Here is a 22,508-nt window from a genome sequence, read left to right as displayed (position 1 = left end):
TCATAATCTTTCCTGTCTCAATTCATTTGGTAACCTCTCTACCCACTCTGGTTTCTCACCCACCCAACTGTTCCCAGTTTCCAGTCTTCTTTTTTCCCCATAATATCTCCTATTCATACCACTTTACCCTTGCACATTTCTCCTTTGTTGGTTTTTCTTCCTTCCTTCTTCCCTTCCTCTTTTCCTTTCTTTCTTTCTTCCTTCTCTCTCTGCTTCCTTCCCTCCTCTTTCTCCCTTTCCTTCCTTTTTTTACTTTTCTCTTTCTATTCATGCCTCCTGTTAAGTATTTTCTTCGTGACATTTTAATCTCTTTCCATCTTATTTCTTCTCCCTGCATCCTGTGATTCCCTTTCCACATTTTCACAAATCTTCAGACTTCAGACTTCGTCCTGATTTCTTGCTAGGTAAAAGCTTGGCGCTTTTATACTATGAACTTCCTAATTGCTGCAACTTCCATAGGTCTTCATTTCTTCTTCTACCTCTTTCTCTACTGGCTTCAGTTCTTAGATTTCTTTTCCATCTTATCTGACACTCCTCTATTTCTTCACATTACTCTTTGATCTCTCTAAATTTTTCTCAATTTTTAATCTCCTTGAAAATTGGGTCATTTCTATTCCTTTATTTCCTAAACTCTCAGTTTCTCTCCCTGTCTTTATATGTTCCATCATGATTTTTATGACAACTTTCTTTTTTTGACTTAGAACCTATTAAAGCCATGTCAGCAAGCCATGATAGCAAACCAATGTTTATGCAGAAAATGGGAGTCTGGAGAAGAATAGTTAAAAGCAGAATGAGGGAGCACATAGAGAGCTACCTCAGAGTTCAGAACATCTGAATTCAAGGTCTGCTTCTGACAAATACTGGATGGGTGACCTTGTGCAAGTAACTACTTGAGCAAGTACCAACATCTCAATGCTCCCAGGTAACTCTTTAAATCTATATATTAAAACATCTATTTGGTGATCATTTCTAGGAAGAGTTTCCTCATGGAAAAAAATCTCTACTCTTGAAGAAATAAGTGTGAAAGAGAGAAGGAAGGAGGGAATAAAGGGAAAAAAGAAGGGAAGAAAATAATAATAATTAAAACAATGAAAAATAGTTGTATCTCAACTAGATGTATCTAACAAAACTTCACATGAAATTATTTTTTATGAGTGTGTATTCTTTCTGAGTGTAAAGGAAGTTTTTGATCTAAACCTTTTGTTTGTCTTCATGTAGAGAGATTCAACATGGTCTACTTACAGGTATGTGAACCTGAAAACTAACTAATTAATTGAGGGCATGAGAGAGCTATGTAGTGAAGAGATTGGGTAATAATGACAGTTAATAGTATTGTGGGATCCCTTCTATAGAGTACAAAATATCCTGATTACTAAGGGTTAATTCTACAATAGAAGCATGTAAAGCTTTTGATACTTGAACTAACAGCCTGAATTAACTGCTTTGGACTTTAAGATGGTCAAATTAATTGGTTAATTACCAAATATCTTTTATAGACTTGACATGCAGACAAAAATCTAATGCCAAAAGTCTTTTCCTGTCACCACATTGAAAGTGGTAAGGAATATTCTAACAGACTTTATAATCCCCAGTAAGAAGACCAGTATACATTGGATGCTTGTAGCTTAGTTCTGGGATGCCTCACCCTATCATTGGAGTGCATGAATATGGTTGGCTAAAAACTAGGACTGCTTTCATTTATTTACCTAAAACATCCCCTTCTGTGTTTTGCTTGTTTAATGTGTTTGATGTGTTGATTAGCAATTGGTGCTGTGTGTATAGGGGAAGGGGGCAGAAAACATTTTGAACCAAATAACAAGTTTGAAATGACTTTTTCTATATGGAAACAGTAAATCACATTTAAAAGCATAGAAGTCAGGCTCTACTTTTCTTTAAAAAAAAAAAGTGAAAAGGGGAAAGATGTATTGAAACCCAGAAAAATGGCTAATCTCATGTGTCTCTCCTTTCCTCTAACCACAGTCCTTTTCTCATTGCTCTATGGTGACCATGTCTGAGTGACCTCGTTGTTCTGCTCTTTCTGCTACCATTACTGGTAATTCTCTTGTTGGTGTTGCCATCCACTCATGACAGGCTCCTTATTCCTTCCCTTCTCCCATTAGTAGCAGTAATTTACCCTTAGAATAATGTTAATTGTGGAGAATCCTCATATCTGACCTTGTTAGATAGCAAAAAAAAAAAGTTGAAGCTGGATATTTTCTGGGACATTTGGTCTGGCAATAGCAATAGTTAAAAAAAAATACAAAACAAGCTATAGGAATGATCTGCATAAAAGGCATGCATCACTTGGTCATCAAAACATCACAGAGTGGGACCAGTGCTTCCAGCCTCCAAATAGGTAGCTTCACCATGTTGATGAGCCATAGTGTTGATGAATCAATCACATTGATTGGCTTCTATGGTTCTGAAACACCAGAACCTTAAAGATCTATCAGTATCATTGTTTTTATGTTACCTACCTCATAGGATGGTGGCAAGGAAAGTTCTTTGTAAGCCTTGTGAGTTACTATCATCATAATCATCTCATTCTCAACTTTTTTGAGGTAATTTAGGTAGAATGGTCTTGGGAATGAGTTATCTTGCTTTTATTCTTTTTAAAATTAGTGTTTTCAATTAATAAGCATTTATTTTCTCACCTACCTCTTCTCTTTCTCCCCCGTACAAAGTGAAGGAAAAAAGAAAAAGAAAATCCTTGTAACAAATATGCAAATATGCAGAGTCTAATATACTGTGGATTACTGCCCAAGTGAGTAAAATAGCTGCTTTTTGTAAGTGAATTAAAGTATTGGAATGTGAACTTGTCTATTGTGGTCTAACTGAAGGAATATTCAGGAAAACTCCAGGAGCAAAAAAGATAGTAGGGATATTAGATACGTCATTCTATCCCCATACAGTGGTTGATGTTGATATTGTTATTATTAATATTAATAAGCACACATCACTGAGTTTAGTAGAAAATTAAATGTCTATCCCACTCAGTAACAGTAATGACAAAGTGAGGCAAAACCTTCACTAAAAATATGATACTAAAAATACTGGACTAAAAATATAAGACTATCTAAGCATTGAAAAACACCTCTAGTTTCTGCAGAATTAACGGTTTGCAATAGGAATCAAATCTTAAATGAATCAGGTACATATTAAATGAAGGTTAGAAGAAAAATGTAAACAGATATTAAATGTGTAAGATGTTATTGAAACATTTTAAATATTTCAAAATATGAGTTGTGATAGTTCTGTAACCCCAATATTCTGTGCTCTTTGTCTCCTGATTAGATTTGGGCAGTAAGGCAAGGATTACTCTAATTACTCCATGCTATCATTTGCCTGCCTTCACCAAAGTCCTATGGCAATACTTCATTGTGGCATACTGGTGACTTTAAGTTTGAAGGCTATGCCATTGAAGCAATATCTTGCTGGCAGGACCTACCAAATTGGAAAGGTTTTGAGGGCAGTATAGGTAATGAATATATGTGTTAAGCAACTGCCTACCGTAAGTTAGTGGGGCTGTTCAGAAGAAGGCTGGTCATTAATGAGATGTATTTTTTGGGGGGCCACAGTTACTCATGAAGACTTTTAACTAAGGCACAGATGCAGTGTGATCTGCATTAATGAAGGGACTTCCTACACCAATAAAATCATGGATCCCTGGAGTACCGAAATAGTGAATTATCACTTGACTAAAGAGATGAAAGCATGTGATGATCCCTAGAGAAATGAAGAGTGGAGTTATCATTTTCTTTATGTAAACTCCTCCATGATACCATCTACTTATCTATCTACTTCCTGCACATATCTCTTTCTTTTCTTACTCAGAAGAAAAAAAGAAACAAAGAATATAACATAGGCCTTTTAGTCTAACTTGAACAGAACAAACCTAGCAAAATATATTTTTCATGTTGCCTTCATCAGATCAACTCGATCTGCCAAAATACCTGAATTCTTTAAGCTTTGTATTAGTCTGCCTACCATAACACTTCATTTATCTCTTCCATATGGTTTAAATAGTACTCACTAGAACCAGGTGACAGAATAAAACTGAATGCTTACTTTTACCTTCCACCCCTCAATCTGCACGACTTCTGGAATTAGAAGCAAAGACAGTCCAACTGATTCTGGAAAAGAATGAATTTTTCCTGAAAGAATTTTTTGGTTGAAACTCTTCTAAGGCCCTGTACTGTTTGTTCATCTCTCTCCCCTACACTTTCCACATTCCCATTGCTTTTCTCTCTGCCTTCCTTTACCCCACAACAAAAATATACCCTTTTTATTTTACATTTTAAATGTCCATGTCTCATGTAAAAGAAATAAATAAGAGAACATCAAAGAATTAGAAAATACTATGCAACTATTTTATTAAAAAGAGAGATTATTGCATATTTATCTTAATGGCAGCTTTACCAAATTAAAATTCCATCATATAAGTCTATATTGACAATTAATTTCACCCTCTCCCTATTCCCACATGTATTCTTTCTTCTTAAATCTCAAAATACCTTGATCGTGGTTTTGATTACAAACTACCAAAAACAATTATGGAAATGATCTTTAATATAATAATATATTTTACTGAATGTCTCAGCTTTTTCATTCCAACAACTGAAACAGAGACAATTCTTTGTATGTTGAAATGTGTAATTATCATGTATCCAAAAGGGAGGGTGTAATTTTCACATCTGATTACAAGGGAAGAGTGTAAGTGAAGCTGCCTCTGTAAACTTACACTTGTTTACAAAGAGCACTACCTTTGATATTAAAAACTCTAAACATGCAAAACACTGGAAAAAATCAAGATTAACATATACAAAGCTAAACAAAACCCTAAGCATTTTTCTTGGCCCAGCTACAAATAAAAAGTCAGTTCTCCTAAACTTATCCTGGATTTCTTATTTCAGATAGTTTTATGACAACTCAAAAATGATTTTGTTCTGATGTTTATGACTGAACTATTAAAAGTTAAGAAATAAAAGCATATCATTTGAATTTAAATGGAAGTTTTAAATGCTTTTTCTGCTTGTTAATCTAGTTATTCTGTTTAAACTCAAGAAGAGATTTTATTATTTGACTTCATCTTCACAGAATTTACTTCTCTCCATGTGACTTCATCACTTTCAAGACGTGTCTCTCTCTGTCTCTCTTTCTGTCTCTTATACCCATGCATACAGATATGTATGTGTATATATATGCATATATATGCTGTTCTTCTGTTATAATTCTTACTGCTGATTTACCTTTGATAAGACTGACTTCTGCTTCTGTCAAATTCTTTTTTTTTTTTTTTGGACATGTAGGAAGCAATGATATCAAGGAAAGGCAGCACTATGATGGTGGATATCACTTACCAAAGAGATTAAAGATAGACATAAAGATCAAAACAGGTAGGAAAAATTGCTGAAAACAGATATCAGAAACCATTTTGTATGATATACAATTATGATTAACCAGGAATCATTGTAGTATTTTTAGAAGACTTCAAAAACTGATATTTGGCATTAAAGGAATGCAATCTGATTGTATTTCATGTGAAGATACGGAAGAAGGGAAGAAGAAACAGAATTAAAAAGAAAACATAAGAGGAGTTAGCCATCCAAAGATCTAACATTCATTTATTATAAAATAAATCTACACAACTAAAACTGACTGCATTGTCTGCATAGATATACTTTGATATAGAGAAGTAATAAATGGATAAGAGAGATATGTTATATGGGCTTCTAACTGCAATGCTAATGGTAAGTCTTTTTCAGTACTATACTTGGAAATTAGCATGATTATAGTTAGGAGAATTAGTATGGTGTGCTGGATCAGGAGTCAGTCTTGAAGCCAGGAAGACCTAAGTTCAAATTTCACCTTTGACAAAGGCCATAAAATGGTAGTTCAGCTCTCTAGGCACCTCTCTGAGATATTAAATTGCAATGAACTTGCCCAATCCAGATAGAAAGAATTTCTTCATTGGAATATTTCCTTTACCAGTGAAATCGCAGTTTCATTTCCTAACCCTAACTCAATGTGTCCCTGGCTAAGTTATTTAACATCTTTGAGCCTCAGTGGTTGAACATCATCTGAAAAATGAAGACATGGGACTTGATCTCCAAGGTCCTTTCCTGCTCTGGGTCTCTATGACTACACAACTTCTGGGGTCCCTTCCAGCTCTAGGAGTCTGTCGTATTCCCCAAATATACATATGGTTTCATGCAAAGGCCTGGGATCTAGGTTCTTAGATCAGAGTCTGGTTGGCTCTGGTCCTCCAAATCCAAGACAGCTTGGCAAAAGGCGAAATCTGATCTTTAAGAGGTTCTTGCCTTTAATAGAAGCTCATCACTAGACAGAAACAACACTTGACAAAGAAGCAGAAGCTAGAGATGTCCACATTAAAACTCCACTGCTTTCCTCCTCGTATGTACGCTTGCATCTATATTGTTGCCTGAACTCACAGAAGAATTAACTCACGGTCAGATGAGGTGGGTGTGTCTGGAGGTAGAGGCAGTTTCTGGGCCAAACTAACATACCTAACAACAAATTGATGTCTATGGAATACCAATCAATGTTTAGTACATAACACATTTTTCACTGAGTTGTTAGAGTACATTTGCTTATATTTTGCACTATTTTAATTTAACCATATTGATCAAACTGCACACTCAATAAGACCCTAGGCACCTTAGGCTTATTAAAATTAGTCAACATGAAGCAAGTGAGCTGAGGAAGTAATGGAAACTGTTTGAAGATTTAAATACAGTGGAACCCACTTAAATAAATACCTGTTAATGAAATAAATCCATTAAATGAATTTACTTTTTCTGACCAAACCAAAACACCTAGAGTAATACTCATGAGGGTCTTCAAATGGATATTGCTAAAATGAATAAACATGGTAAAAAGACATGCTCCTGTCCCATGGAAAACACTATTTTTGTGTTCATGAAGGGTAAGTAAAGCAAGGAAATCATGCTGACTTTTTTTTTTTGGTCCCATAGACTGTCTTTTAGGTGTAACAGTGGCATACCACATAAAATTTGCATAGATGAAATTTAAATAAATATTATTATTGTCCTGATAATTTGACCATTTGATTTTATCCCACTAGTGGTGGGGGTGACAAATCAAAACAATTGACTTGAGCCTTTCACTTGACAGCTACTAAGGCTTATTAATGGAGAAAAAAACATTTTAACTATGGAACTGTCTTAAACATTCCTATTCGATAGCAAGGAGAGTAGGGAGTTGGACTAGCTACTCTTAATAAAAACTTGTTTCTCTCTAAAGAAAGTTGTATCATTTCTACAGGATGGTTGAAAAGTGTACTTAAAAGCGTCAACTCCAAAGACTGAGTTTAATGATGATTTGTAATAGGACCCGTACTGGCACATTCAGGGCACTCAAATATTGTTTTTAAAAACATAACTACTATTTAAGAGAAATTTTATGTTAGGCAACATCTTTAAATGATTAATCCCCTCTTTTCTCAGAGGGGTTGACCTATGGTAGTGTGTTATTTTAGTCAAAGAAAAAATGCAGCACACATTAAGGTCTTGATGTAATAATACCTTTTAACAAACAGTGGGTACACAATCCACTGAGATTTCCTAAACCCCCTTTATCTGGTGTTGCCTTTAGAGGGCCTTGTGTATTCATTTTTTCCTCTAGTCTAATAAAAGATATTAGCTCTTTTCCCTAAGCAAAAATCGCTCCTCTCATGAATCAGGCCCTGTACTTGCAACTAGTATGATATTGCTGGCCAGGTTTCACCCCAGTAAAATTCTAATCTATACTTTGTCTTTTAGAATTAAGTAGAAAATGCATATCAGCAGAATCTCCTTTCTACTTTATTTCATTTATAAATTACGAGAATGATGCTATTATATATTATTAATTTCTGCTGTTCTCCAGCTCGGCTGCAGCAGTGAGCTACGGATGTTGGAACGGTGTAATTATGTTCTAGTAGGGCAGCCATCCGTTTCCTTTCAAAAATTTACAGGATTCTTAATCACGCTGCTCATTTGGGTGCGCAGTAGCGAGGATGGCGAAACACAAACAGGGCACGTTCGTTTACATAGGAACACCTGCTTAGCATGATAGCAGATGTCAGTCAGTAAGCAGAACACAAAAGGAAAAATATCAACAACAGCAAACTAGCACCATTTTGACATGGAGCAGTGAAATCTCAGCAGGGACAGAAATGGTGGGCATTCCTTCTCAAATATAAACAGAGGTTCTCTAAAACCCCAGTATCTTGCCCAAAGCTACCACCATTGGGAGAAACAGGGTTTGGGGGGGCAACATGTAGAGAAAACTTGGGTTCTAATTCTGCCTCAACTATCCATGTAGTCCAACTCCTCATGTGACCTTTTCAGGTAATTCTAAGCATCAGTGTTTCAATGTGACCAGATACATACCTCAAAAAGGCATTGGAAAGATTAATTGGTTAGTAAACATTTTCAAAGTGGCCCACCTCTATAGGAATAGTAGTACATTTTAGCATTTTGACACACATAAGAATCTGGGTCAGAAATTCCAAATGAAAATCAGTTAGCTAAATGACATAATATTGATCCTTGAAAACCATTTCTTTCTCAAGAAGTTATTTATTAAAAGTCTGTAATAGTAACTGAATAAAACATCTTGCAGAGATCATAATAAAACATGTTATTTTTGACATGTACAACACTGTTAAATTATTATAATGATACCAGCTACTGTTATTTTATCGTTAAAATGCCTGTCAACATTTCCATTACATCTCCCTCTTTTCTGGGCTTACATTTTGACCACTGGAAAAAATAATTTTCTGGACTGATACTTAGCTTAAAAAAAAGTCTTTGAATGGAAGTGCACAGTTTTCTAACAATTTCTACACAATAAAATGAGGTTATAAAAGGGAAAAATTCAGACATTTGTGTTTTTTGGATCCTCTTTTCCACCATGAGACTTGCAACCAGGTTTTTAAAGGGAAGACTATTCAGATTTCTCTGGTATTTCCCAATTTCTTTCCTTTCCTCAAAAATGGCTCACACATTCAAAATGGAAAACAGCAATCACACATGTGTGGTGACTAATTTTCCTAAGGAATTTTAGTATTCAGAATGAGTCTGCTTGTGCAGGCCTGTGCATTAAAGGCTCCCTGAGTATGCATTGACTTGATACCCAATAATGGCTTCTAAGGAGCCGTTATGTAGTGCTGTGTCAATGATCCATGCATTGAGGACTCCCTAAGTACGCATTGACACGATAGACCGTAACGGCTCAGAAGAAGCCGTTATGGTCTATCATGCCAATGATCTGCGGGTATTGGCAGCGCTTCTTGCTCTTCCATGGAGATTGTCAAGACTCTGAAGGAACTGTATGAGTTTGATGGAGGAACCATGAAGTAATCTTAGCAACAGCTGTACTTCTCCTTCAGCTTTGGGTGTGTGTTTTCATAAGGAGTATAAAAGTTATTCCAAGATATAAATGATCCAATATCATATCTCTAAAAGACAAGAAATACTCAAAGGATTTTCTCAACATTTGGCTTAATTTTTAGAGAAAATGAGAATGGAAAAAAAACCCTATGTATTGTGATGACATAAGGAGGGACAAAAGTAGAGGTTACATTTGGGGGCACATACAAAGGTTTTAATTGGACTTCCAATATCTTTTCTATGGAAGTATTTTAAAATTTCATTCTGTGTGGAGGGGTGAATGATGAAAAGAAAGAAAAATGTATGCATGTGTGTGTATACATATACACACATATGTATATGTATATGTATGTGGAGGTGGGTGGAGGTGTGAGCTTTAATGAGACATTTAATCCAAGTCTAGAAAATTGCAAGTTTCCTTTTGCATAAGTTCCTATAGTATCTGAAGAAAAATTTCATGAAATTGCTTAGAGAATCTTTGGAAGAGAAGTGTAAGTTCAAGAATAAAGTTTTGCTTCACACATGCTGTACCATCTTAAAACAGTAATTAATTCCCTTCTGCTATTTGCATGCCCCCCTCCAGACACTTATGGAGAACATAGGAATTTTAAATTCACAATTCAGTGCATGTTTTAAAATGATCTTCATTAGAATTTGAAGCTATGACTATAATCTGCCTTACACACAACCAACAGTCTTCTAGCAGTAAGCCTCATTATGTAGTACTATATTTGGACTACCTTTTTTACATTCTGAATTCTTACATTTTAAATTCATTTCTGGTATATTTAAGCAGAGGCAAGTGAAGTATTTTATTTTGCTCAATTAACCAGCCAATTCACATAGACACATGGCAGAGGTGTGCTTAAAGTCAAGAGATCTTAGAATTCCTTCTGTCTAAATATATGCAGAGGACCATGAAGGAAGAAAAGCAATCTAAGGCATCGAAACATGGAAAGTGGTTGGAGAAGCCTGGAGAAGCTTGCAGACATAGTTAAAGAAGTTTGCTAAAAAGAAAAAGAAAGGATGGTGGGAACAAAGAAGCCATAAATTGGGCAGAAGTTGCTAGGAGGGAAGGTCGAGAGATGCTAAGCCCCTAGTTCCTGCATGCCCTCTTAATAAAGAAGAGAAGGGTCAACTCATCAAGAAAAACTGTGGTGTAAAATAAGATATCCACATTGTGGATCAATCGCTCCATGACTGTTGAATAAGTAAACAAAACAATTGTGAAGAGAGTAACGATGAAGTTATAGATATATAATTTTTTTACATTTGGATAATAATATTGTTCATTTAGAAGATTATTCATTCTGACCAAATCTGATCAAGTACCCCTTGAGTGTCAGTAAACTAAATCTACTCCTCAAACCAGGGATATTCGAGTTTGGGAATTTTAAAGAAGGCAATAGGTACAATGAGAAGAGTTGTCAAAAATAAATGGATTTGCCAAATCCTTTCCTTGGGAGAGGGGTCAAGGATTAGAGGGCAGCTGGGAGGCTGAGAGAGGGGCACAGGTGTGTCCCTCTGAAAATTATGGTCATTTAAGCTATTTGATTATTCTCCATTTTAATGACTTCTGAAAGAGGAGAAAAGATGTGCTTTTCTTCCCCCTTTCCTGCCCCTTGCCCAGCCAATCAAAGGCAATTATTTCTTCCTTCTAAGGAAGCACTGAGGCATAGGAAGTAGTCATTGGCATTGGATTCTTAGAAGCCTTATTTCCATCCTGGCTATTTTCAATCTTTATAACCTTATTGCAAACTATTCTTTCTTAAATATTGAACTACCACCTTATCTGAGTATCTTATTGGACTGCTCACCTCACTTTCCTTTTTTTTCAAACTTTGCTCTCCACCTTCTCATATTCTCTTGTTAAAACCCTACTGATAGTAATCACTTGAAGCCATAGCATTTTGTACCTCTTTTATTAATTTAGCCAGTTCTAATTTGTATTGAAATGGTTTTTTGTCCACGCCTTATCTCTCCTACCAGATTTTAAGTTACCTGAAAGCAGGTACAAGGCGTTATTTCTCTTTGGCTCTCCTCTACCACTCAACAGCATGTATCATTTGTTAGAAAGTACTTAATAAATGATGAAAAGATAAATGGATGAGAAGGGAAAGAAGATTTCCTTTCAATTTGTCTTAATGGAACTAAGATTTCATTCGGTTCAATTCCAAACACTTATCAAGTTCCTACTATGTGCAAAGAACTATATTCGGCATTAGAGGTACAAAGACAAAGAAGGAATAGTTCTTTCCCTCAAGGAGCGAACATTCTACTGGAGCTGGAACAATTTTTGAATCAGGAAGGATATGGGGCACCTAGGAGGATTCATTCATTCATTAACAAACATTTATTAAACACCCACCAGATGTGCCTAGAGGCAATTGATTGTACAAGAGATATAATGGCATAGATAAAGGATCATTTCTACCTTTTGCGCTTTCAGTCTTGATTTTGCTATTAAAGCAGTTTGGTAGAGCAAATTAGGTATTGCTTCACCACATATAAAGCAATAGATAATGCATTCAAAATCAAATCTTTTGTCCATAAATATTGATATTTTTAACTTGGAAAACTATTTACCCTAAACTAACTTCCCATTCCTCCATAGCTACTCATATTATGAAATACTTATGGGATTGTCAAAACCTCAACAGAGAACTTCAAGTTTACAAACTTAGAATTCTTTGAATTGCCATAAACTCGACTTCACTGAGGAATTTTTTCAAGATATATGCCGGCTTTGATGGGCCATCCCTAAACTTCCTTTTGAGATCCAATATGGCGTTCCTGTATTAGTAACAAGGGGAAACTTGGGAGTTTTTTTTTTTTTTTTAAATAAGCAAAAGGCAAGAATGAATGGTTCTTTGATTTTATTCAGCTTCTTGGGATGTAAATAGTCATTGTTCTGTTTACTATGTGTAACCATTAGTACATTCTACATAAGATACAATTAAAATGTCAGACATTTTAGCCAAATGGTTAAGATGAAAACTGACAGAAGATAAAGCCATTGTTCTTTTGGGCCAGTGTAAATCATTTCCTGAAAAGGTGCACATTTCCAAGTACATTTTCTAAAAGTCTAAGCCTTTTAAGAAAGGTATACAATGTCAGAACATGCAGCTGCAATTTTTAAAAATAAAAAAGGGTACTGTTTCTTTAATGCCCAGCTGGTCTTGAGATGTAATAAAATTGACATATTGATTCCTTTGAATTTACAAATGCCTGTTTCATAAACTCCATCTCCAAAGCCTAGGCATCTTTAGAGCACTGTCATTTTTTTTCTCCAAATGGATCAATTATGTGCCCACGTAATCCTGTTACCTGTGAAATCCATGCATACTTCTCCCATTTGCTGCAGTTCCCAGGCGGACAAACTTGCATTATGTACGCATAAACAAACAGCGCATTTTCCTGATATTAGAGATTGTTTTCAAAGTGAAAGGCAATCTCCAGGGTCCTTTACTCCAAAAAAAAAAAAATAGAAAGAAAGAAAAGAAAGCCAACACACTGTGCCTGTTCCTCCAAGTAACCCCAGTGAATGATATTTATAATTATTACACTACATAGCAATTCATTTTAAATCACAGAGTTTTGCTATCTTCAGTACTCCACTTGCACCAGGGAGTGATTTCTCCATTATATTTTAGCTATTCCACGAAGGTCTATAGCTTTTCATATTTTCCATCTTTTCTCCTTTGTTAATTATCACTTTATTTAATTGCGAATCATCACCAAGATAATCTTTGAACAACTGAAAATAAAAATAAGAGCAACCCAGAGTGAATAAGGTCATAAACTCTGCTGCACGATTTTATAGGGGAAAGGGCTTAACGATTTTTCTTGCAGAACGTTACATTCTGACTTTGACTTTCCTTTTCATACACAAGCAGATAGACAGACAGATAGACAGACACACACACACACAGACACACACACAGTTCTCTAGCTGCAACTCTTATTATACTGTGGGAACAACCTTAGAAAATTGGGAGAGAGAGTTTTGAAGCAAGTGTTTGCATTACATTGATGGAACTGCCTCAGTGATCTAAGAGGACTTTTCCACATGTCATATCTATACTAATGTATGCAAACCCACAGAAATACAGTCACATGTCCATGTATGCACAGAGACATCGGCACAAAAAAATGCATCAGGAACTAGTGAGTGTGAATATATTCATAACACACATTGTAACTCTATGATTTTAGGCAAATAACCCCCACCCTCTCCCATATAAACAGCAACAGTAAGGAGAGACGTGCTTTTGCCTATGTGTGAACTCTGTGTGAGCAAAGTACTGTATTGTGTATGCCCTGGACTGAAATCTGAATTCTTGCTTCATTCTTTCAGGCTGGGCTGTATCTGATTTTCTACACTTCGCTGGGCACTCAGCAGTTCAGTTCCACTGCACTTATACTGTATAGTTTGTCTCTAAAAGATTCTCTAAATTATGAAACATCTTGTCTGTTGCCCAATGAGCTCCCCACATACAGAAAAGATGGCATGGAGACCTATGCTGTGTGTGTGAAGCTTTGCAGGCTTGCGTAGCACTGTCATTGTTCCGGAGTGGTTTAAAAGATAAATGGCTGCATGTTAACCAGATTTGACATGCTGTGCAAAGGCAGGCACCTTTGGTCCCATGACACAGCCAAATAGAAAACACAACAAGCAAGCCTGGCAAAGATGTCCGACATGAATAAAAGCACAACAATTTGTCACATAGTTGTTACAAAATGTTAGCAGCTTTGGGGCTTGCTATGGGATAGCAGAGATAAGGCAGTGTGAAGAATACTGAAGGCTGAGGATGGAGAAGTCAGGCAATGGAAGAGTTAACCTGGAAAAAGAACTAAGAAAAGAAGTCACCAAAAGGGTTATTTTCATTTGCTTCTGCATAAGGCTCTGAAATACCTTGATTGAATGAATCAAATCAAGGCCAGTTTTCTGAAGGTCAGCTAAAATCCAGTGTGTCAAATGTTCAATTTCTATTTTTAAAGATCTATAATACTAACTTTTCTCTTTCCAAATTCTTGCAGAAATGGCATATTCCAGGATGACTTTCCAAAGTACTAAGAAACAAGTAACATGTCTTCTTTCAAGCTGGCATGATGAAGAATGGAAGAACTTTGAAGGAGCTAAATTCCTATATACCACACTTTCTGTGTAAAACTGCTGCCTAACACTTATTCTCACCATTCACACAGAGAAAAGACAATCAAAATGATACATTTTAGCACTTTCTCAAATCCGTGAACAACAGGGTTCCCATTCCAAAAACTCTTCCTCTCAATGATTACCATTGCCTGGGTTATTATTACTTTTTTTTTTTTTTTCGTGGCCTTTCCCTAACACTAGCAAAGTTTCACAAAAACCAGACAGAGCTCTGCCAAAAAAGCTGAGGTAGACTAAAGGTCCTGGTGACATACTTTCTAGAAATGTAACTTTTTAAAACTAGAAAAAATCTTGCTCATGATAAGAAAGCCAGATCAGCCTCAGGGATATCTGCCTATGAAAGAGTCTCAGGAGCACTGAATAGGAGAGAGGAAATGTTCATTTTTCACTGTATGTACCAGTCACCAGACCAAAAGAGGAGCTATCTGGACTAGTAACGAGACGGTCCAAGGAGGGACAAAGATAAATGCCAAGGTTTGTGACCAGAAAGGTTTGTAAGGGGGAAAAATCACATAAAAAACCCACCCCCAAATCAAACATACCTAGTATCGATATGAGACTATATATCATGTGAAGGACCTGTTGGAAGAACCTACTGATTCTAAAACCAGACAGTGATGAAAATGTATGTAGAGGAGAAACTGAGGTGTCTGAAGTGTATAAAAACATATGCCCCAAGTCTGCGATTCACTGAACAAATCCCTACATGATTTAATAACAAAAGAGTCAGGGTTGCCCAAGAAGATAACTTCATTTCCCCCACAGACTGGAGATGGAAGTAAAGGAGAGAGTCCTCCTATTGCTAATTGTCCAAAGGGCAGGGCTAGAAGTTCTGCTGACATCTGGGATTCCCTAACCCTAGTGACCTCTTATAAGTTCAGCAACATTAAAATCTATTGCATGGACGGCAACTCCACTCCTCCTAACCCCCCTGCTCCTGAAACCTGAGCCAAGTTCCATGTGGCTATAGATCTTGTCTCCAGTGGCCCTGGGGGGAACCTAGGAAAGCACAACCCAGTTAGTTAGATGAGGTACAGGGCTTCTCTAACTGAAGGTGAAATGATTTGCTGGAGAGTACCAAATGGCTAAATTACAGCCAGCAGGGGGTAGGTGGAGGATGAAGGAAGAGGACTACAAAGTTAGCCAACAGACTTTGGGCTTCACCTAGTTAGAGGCCTCCTCTTATTTCAACTGGCAATATCAAATAGAGAGGACACAAGAGTTAAACATGGGAAAAATGACCACACGATTCTATACGAGCAGAGTTGCCACTATGATGAATACATGTTAGAGGGGGAGTGACCCCCCCAATCTGAAAAAGTTCAAATGTTACAAGTCCAGGTCTAGATTATTGCTTGTCTTCCCATAGCTCTTTTTTTTTTTTAAAAAATTTAGCAGTTATACATAGATTTTTAGTGAAATGACCAATTATTTCACAGGCTGCAAAAATCTGTGCAGAATATCTCACATGGGAGAACCAAATATCAAAGTAATCTGTAGCAGTTAACTAAAGAAATTGTTAAGAAAAATCTTATTTTTGAAAAAAATGTTTCACAGTATGAAATATGAAGGATATGGATCTTAATAGGTAGATTATAATCGCATATCTCCCCTGGCAACCTGGCAACCAATCCCTACATTTTCCTCTCTGAAAAACCAACATGCTTTAAATTTTCTTCGGTCATTCAGAAAAACGAAGAATGTGAATTAATATTTTTTTAAAGTAAACTTCTTTATTGCTTTTAGTTTGGCAATAATGAAGCAATCCAATTTCCATAGTATGGCTAGGGATATTTTCGTATTCACTGTGTGAAAGGTTACAAAAGGGTTGAATTTTCTTTTCCTTTTTTTTTTCCTTTTTTTTTTTAAACTAGAGTACGCTAAGAAGTTTTGTCATCTCGTGGTCTCACTGGAGGGACAGTGATTAGTTAGAGACTTGCATTTCTGTGTGTTCGGAGTAAAGTTTATGAAAATGGAAGGAAAGATAATATTAGTGAGCACAGTTCATTCTTGGAAGAAATCCCCAGCCATAATCTTGTTAACTGTTCTTTCGTGGTTCTTGGGTGAGGTATTAAATGGCCAGTTCAGGATTCTTTTTAAAAATCAAATATTATGATTATATTTTGAATGCTCTGGCTTACCATTCAAAAGGGAAACTCCAATTATTTTCTCTGATTGGCTAACACACCCTTTCGTGGGCTGTAACAAGTGCACTGTGCTGTTAAGATCTCCTATAGGTCACTTCTGATGGGAGCTGTCTTTTTTCCATCACCCCGGAAGAGTTGAGAGATTACCTCAGGTGCTCATTTTCCGCCTTTGTAAACATTTTACCTTGACATTTTGTGTGGCGAAAGTGTCTCTCTGAGGCTAACCCTTGTGCAGTATTGCTCTTGGAAAGTGAAAAATGGATATATTGTGCCATCTATGGCAGCATTTGTTTAGCATTTGCTACAAACGGGAGAAAAAGGATACAGAATGCATGGATTGATTTTCAAATTACCTCAATATTTTGAAAACATTTTCACCTGCATGCTGAGAATGCTAAGAATGGGAAGGAAGGCAATTGTGCATTTGCTGAGCCTCCACTGCATTCATTTATAAATTACCTCATCACTGACTGAAATTAACACTGATTCTTACAGGCAATTTCTCAATTTCCAATGCTAATTACATTTTTTTTACTTTTAAATTCTGTACCACCTGTTTTGGGCAAGACATCTTAGGCAGCGCGACCGCATTTAATCACAATTTTAATTAACCGCCCTGTAGATGTGAAAAAGAAGCAATTATAATGTAGATGAATGATGATTTTTCTGCATTAAATTGTTTTGTTTCCCTGGTATGTTGATTGTAACACAGCACACAAATACAGTAACTGTACAATTTTTTTCTATTGTAATTTAGTAATTGTTTTTGGAAAACCAGTTTGGGAATGAGTGACTTCATCTGTTTACAAATTGATTGATACTGTTAACTCACTGATTGCTGTAGCATATATTTTGTATTGCACAGCCTAGCATAAAATATAATTAGGCATGCACAGATTCTGCAGCCCCATTTTGGAATCTGAAAATCAACTCTAACTGAAGTATGTTTTCCTTGAGCATACTAGTATCAGTTGGGGCTGATGAAATGATAATCAAAACAATAGGCTTTCCAATTCCACCACTAGTAGAAACCCTTGGTTTCGATCTGATAGTCTAATGTAGTAAGTTTATGAATTGTGTTGTACCAAGCCTGGGAGCTGGGGGCTGGCAAGTGGAAAGCTCGCACAACTCACTCAGATCGATATCAGGAGAAGCATACAAGTGATGGAAGGAAACAATGATGGAAAATAAAGAGTTGCTGCTTTGGAAATCTAAGGATTGTCACTGACACCCTGGCACAATGCACGAGTGTGCTGTTGCGTGGGCTATCTCCATCTACACGTTATGATACAATGAGATCACATTCATGCTCGTGGCTTGCAGATACAGATCATTAAAGCTGTACCTCATTGCAGAGAAATTCAAAGATCTTATTTATGGGAAGCGGAGCTTGTTTCTTATTCAGCCACACGAATGGCAGAGAAGATGGGAAAAGCCAGCTAGCGATTCTTGGCGTAGCAGAAACCACGCTGGATCTGGAGTTGCAAGGACCTGGCACTGGCATCCCGGCTCACACCACCACCTGCATGACCTGCACCAAAGTCTAGTCAACTCTCTGGACCAACCTTGGTTTCCACATATGTAAGGAGTAGGGAGCGGCCAGGGGAGGGCTTAGAAAGCAGGAAGATCCAAGTTCAAATTCTACCTCAGACACCCGATTAGCTATGCAATCCTGCCCAAGTCATTTAACTTAACTTTGGCCTCGGTTTCCTTCTCTGTAAAATGCAAGGGATAAAGGGACTTGCCTCCCTGGCTTGTTGGGAGGATCAAATGAGATAATATTTGTAAAGTTCTTTGAAAACATTAGAGCTATTATTAGTACATGTGAAATAAAGCACTTGGATTAAAGGATCTCCAGAGCTTTTTCCAACTTAAATCTTATGATTCTTTGCCCTGTTTGCTTTCGGTTTGGTACCTAATTATACCTACGTTATAGGCTTATACATATCGATTACATATCTTCTCTGTGTGATACACTTTAGAGCTATATGCCTATTATACCTATGTGTATACATCACACATAAAATCTAGGAATGTATCTATTATGCCCATATTTAGAAATATCACATATATTATGTATATTGTAGGTATGTTTCTTTTACACCTATATGTGTGTATATATATATACATTTATATGTATATACCTTTATTTATATGTCACATACACATATTGAAGGGATATATCTTTTATACCTATATATATTTATATGTACATACCTACAACATAGATACAAGAGCAATACCTGTTGTCCCTACATGTGTTGAAAATACACCTCATGCTGCTACTGTCCCTGCAGTCTCTAAAAGTTCTCTCGAATATTCTAGTGGCATCAGAAAGTTGTTCTTTCCTTTCCCTCTCCTCAAATCATTTCATAATGACAGTTCTGAAATATTGGTCCATTGGTGATTCAAATTCGAGAATGAATGCCTGGCAGTTATTTCATTCATTCAGTCAATCAATCAATAGTTATCAAGCACCTGCCAGGGACTATGCTAAGCACTGGATACAAAGAGAGACAAAAGGCCTCCTGCCCTCAAGGAGCTCACAATCTTATGAATTCTTATTATTTGTGCATGATTCAGGAAGAAGGCAGAGGAGAAAAAGAGCAGTTCTGAATGCTGACAGGAAAATTATAAATACTCTTAGTCTTCTATTTTGTTCCCCTTACATCCTATCCTTTATACAGTTCTGATCCGAGACAGTTGGCTGAGAAGGTAAGAAGTTGGGCTGCTCTATATAACAACCCTTTGTTAGAGTTGGGGTGGAGACATCATTTACAGCAAGTTAATGACTGTAAATGTTATGAGTTGGCAAGACAATGCAGATACTGCTGGGAGATGGTGGGCGATTCTTCATGGTCTCCTGGATTGTCTGTCTACTTTATAAATATTTGCTAAAATTATTAATAGACAACATAACATAAAATCTACACTCAGATTCATTTTAAATTTTGAGTAGGAACTTTTTTCCCATCTATACAGATAATGGATCCAGCCTGCTCTTTGCTGTGCTAATATTCCTATTAACTCTTATGGGATTTGGGCATGAAGATCTCTTATATATCCAAAGAAAAATGAAACACATAGGACCTGGTGATCTACGTGAGTGAGTTTAAGTCCCTTTCCTTTATACTATTACGTAGAAATTAACCGCTAAAATATATGCCAGGCCAATCGTCACCTACCCAGGTCACCTCAGCCTATACTGTCTGATGTGCTTCATATGCTAAAGTTACCACTAAAGTAAAGACAACTGATTCCCATCAGTAAAACTGTCATAGTTGAAAGAAAGCATAGTAAATACAGGTAGAATGTGGATTCAATTTCAGACTTATACCACGGCTTCCAACTGTGAGGAGGAGGAATGCTTTCCCATTGGTTAATGGTTTCCCTCTGCTATCATCTTCCTTACCTTCCTTGCAACAGCTCTCAAGATAGATATTATGTTTTGTGATTGGAGAGAAGTAAAACATCTTTGAGGGTCTCAAATTTTAGCCTCTTCTAAGGATAAAAATGGAATGCTTTGGCAAAAGAAGATAAAACGTTATTTAATTTTTTTTCTTCATAAACTTGTTTGAGCAATACTGTTTGTTTGTGAAACTCAAAAGTGGTAACATCTGTGTTCCTTCTGGGACTTGATGTCATACCACAGACCTTTCTATAAACAGTTTGTCTTTGATAGGAAACAAAGAGGAAAATACCTGATCTCCAGCCTTAGCTGGTTGCAGCTCCCTGTATCTTCACACCCTGACCTACTGAACATTCCTTCCAGCCAAGAGCTGCTTCCCATGGCTACCTCCTCAATATAAGCTTGCTAACTAATCTCTTAGCAAACACTTGCAGCAAACCTGAAGAGAGGAAAAAGGAGGTGGTGCGGGTGGGTGGGGGGAGAAACAACAAAAAACAACAAAAAAACCCTTTCTTAGATAAAACCCAAGGCATATTCGACAAGAAATTGCAATCTAAATTTAGTCCCAGAATCTTAAGTCTTTTTTTTTTTTTTTTTTTTTTTTTTTAAAGAAATGCTAACTGTGAATCAGGGGTTCTTTTAATGAAAAACTTTAATTTAAAAAAAATTTTCAATCCAATTTCTCTGGCTTTCTTTTTTTTCCTAAAAAGGCCCCACATTACCATAAACTCACTTTATTTCCAGCTTTCCACCAGTATGCAGTGTGACTATACTTACAGGTATTTGTAAATGACTCCTTTTATGATTGGATATCATTTCAATAATATGTCATTTTAAAAGTCCATTGAGAATGCACTGCCTGCATATAAGGTAACCTTTCCTTAGGAGCTTATAGGAAAATCCAGTGTTGAAATAAATAATGACTTCCAACAAATGATCAAAGAAAAATAAATCTTTTACCCTAATAAGACTTTTTTTAGACTGAAATCCCATTTTTAAATGGGCAACAGTTAAGAGGCTAGTGGCAATCTATTTATCTCAAAAGCTGTGTTTTAATGTTGGCTGCATGGAAATTGGACCAACAAATGGATCCTAGGTTCTTCAGAGTTAAAGCTTTTAAAATAAAGTTGGTATGTAGTATTTGAAAACATATTGTTTGGAATTTAAGTTCTAATATCTAGGAATAAACAGAGCATTAAATCAAGCAAAACTGTGACAAGGCCAATATGCACATGGATGATGCCAGCGAGGCATCTCCAGCCCTTTGTTCACAGCTTAACAAAACTGTGCCGTCACACCACTTTAGTTCAACAGTGCCTGTCGAATGGGCATCAGCAGATCAGCCAATGCCTGTCATACACAGACCTAGAAGACTGTTTGAAAGCGAGGGCTTACTTTACCCCAAGTCTGGTAGGAAAGTGAGAAGGATTTTTAATTATCCAATAAAGACCCCCCCCCCAAAAAAAAAGGTTAAAAAGTAGGTAAACATTTTTTAAGCCCACAACAATCTCTAACTCGAAGGGAAACAGGACAATTTTGTGCTTCTTTTCCTTGCAAAGTCTACCAGGAAGGTTTTGCAACCATTCCATTGTCTTGCATTTTGTTTCTGTTGATCAAGCAAGAAAGTGGCACTTGTGATGTTAGAAATAAAAGTTGTGGTGTCTTTATTGCAAGATCGTATCACTTTTACTTTAGGTTTTAAAAATAATTAGATGTTGAAACGTTATGATCTGAAGATGTGAGCTGACAAGAGGAAAAATACAATTGTACATATATAATTATTTGATTTTATTCCAAAAGAATTATTTCTTCACAGCAGCATCTTTGTTTTAGTTGACCAAAATATATTTTTTGTGGTTCTTAGAACTTTTCTCACTCAACTATCTGTCTGAATTAGTTTCTGTGGAACTCTGGTTCTGTGAACATTGACTGTACCTTAGAAAAAAAGAACCACAACAAAATCACAATTCTTCCTTAAACTTACTCTTAACAAATAACTTTATTTTCCTCTTATGATGCTGTGTGGCCATTAGATTTCTTCTTTTTTTTTTTTTTCATGTTTTGCTAAGTGCTTTGGAGGTTCCACAGAAGTTTTCTTAGATTTAATTGGATTTGACCACTCCTCTTCAAGCAACCAATCAGATTAAACTAGAGTGTATACCCACTGGAGTAAGCTAGTGCTTTTTGGTGCTAGGAACTTTGTAAAGGTGCTCTGAATCTCAACTACCTCTCAGGACCCAGGACTTTCCAGTTGATATTTCCTTTTCATTAAAGTTGAAAAATCTCTCTCTCTCTCTCTCTCTCTCTCTCTCTCTCTCTCTCTCTCTCTCTCTCTCTCTCTCTCTCTCTCTCCCTTT

Source organism: Gracilinanus agilis, chromosome 3 (assembly GCF_016433145.1).
Source record: "Gracilinanus agilis isolate LMUSP501 chromosome 3, AgileGrace, whole genome shotgun sequence".
Classification (NCBI taxonomy): domain Eukaryota; kingdom Metazoa; phylum Chordata; class Mammalia; order Didelphimorphia; family Didelphidae; genus Gracilinanus; species Gracilinanus agilis.
Note: the sequence above shows the minus strand (reverse complement) of the source record.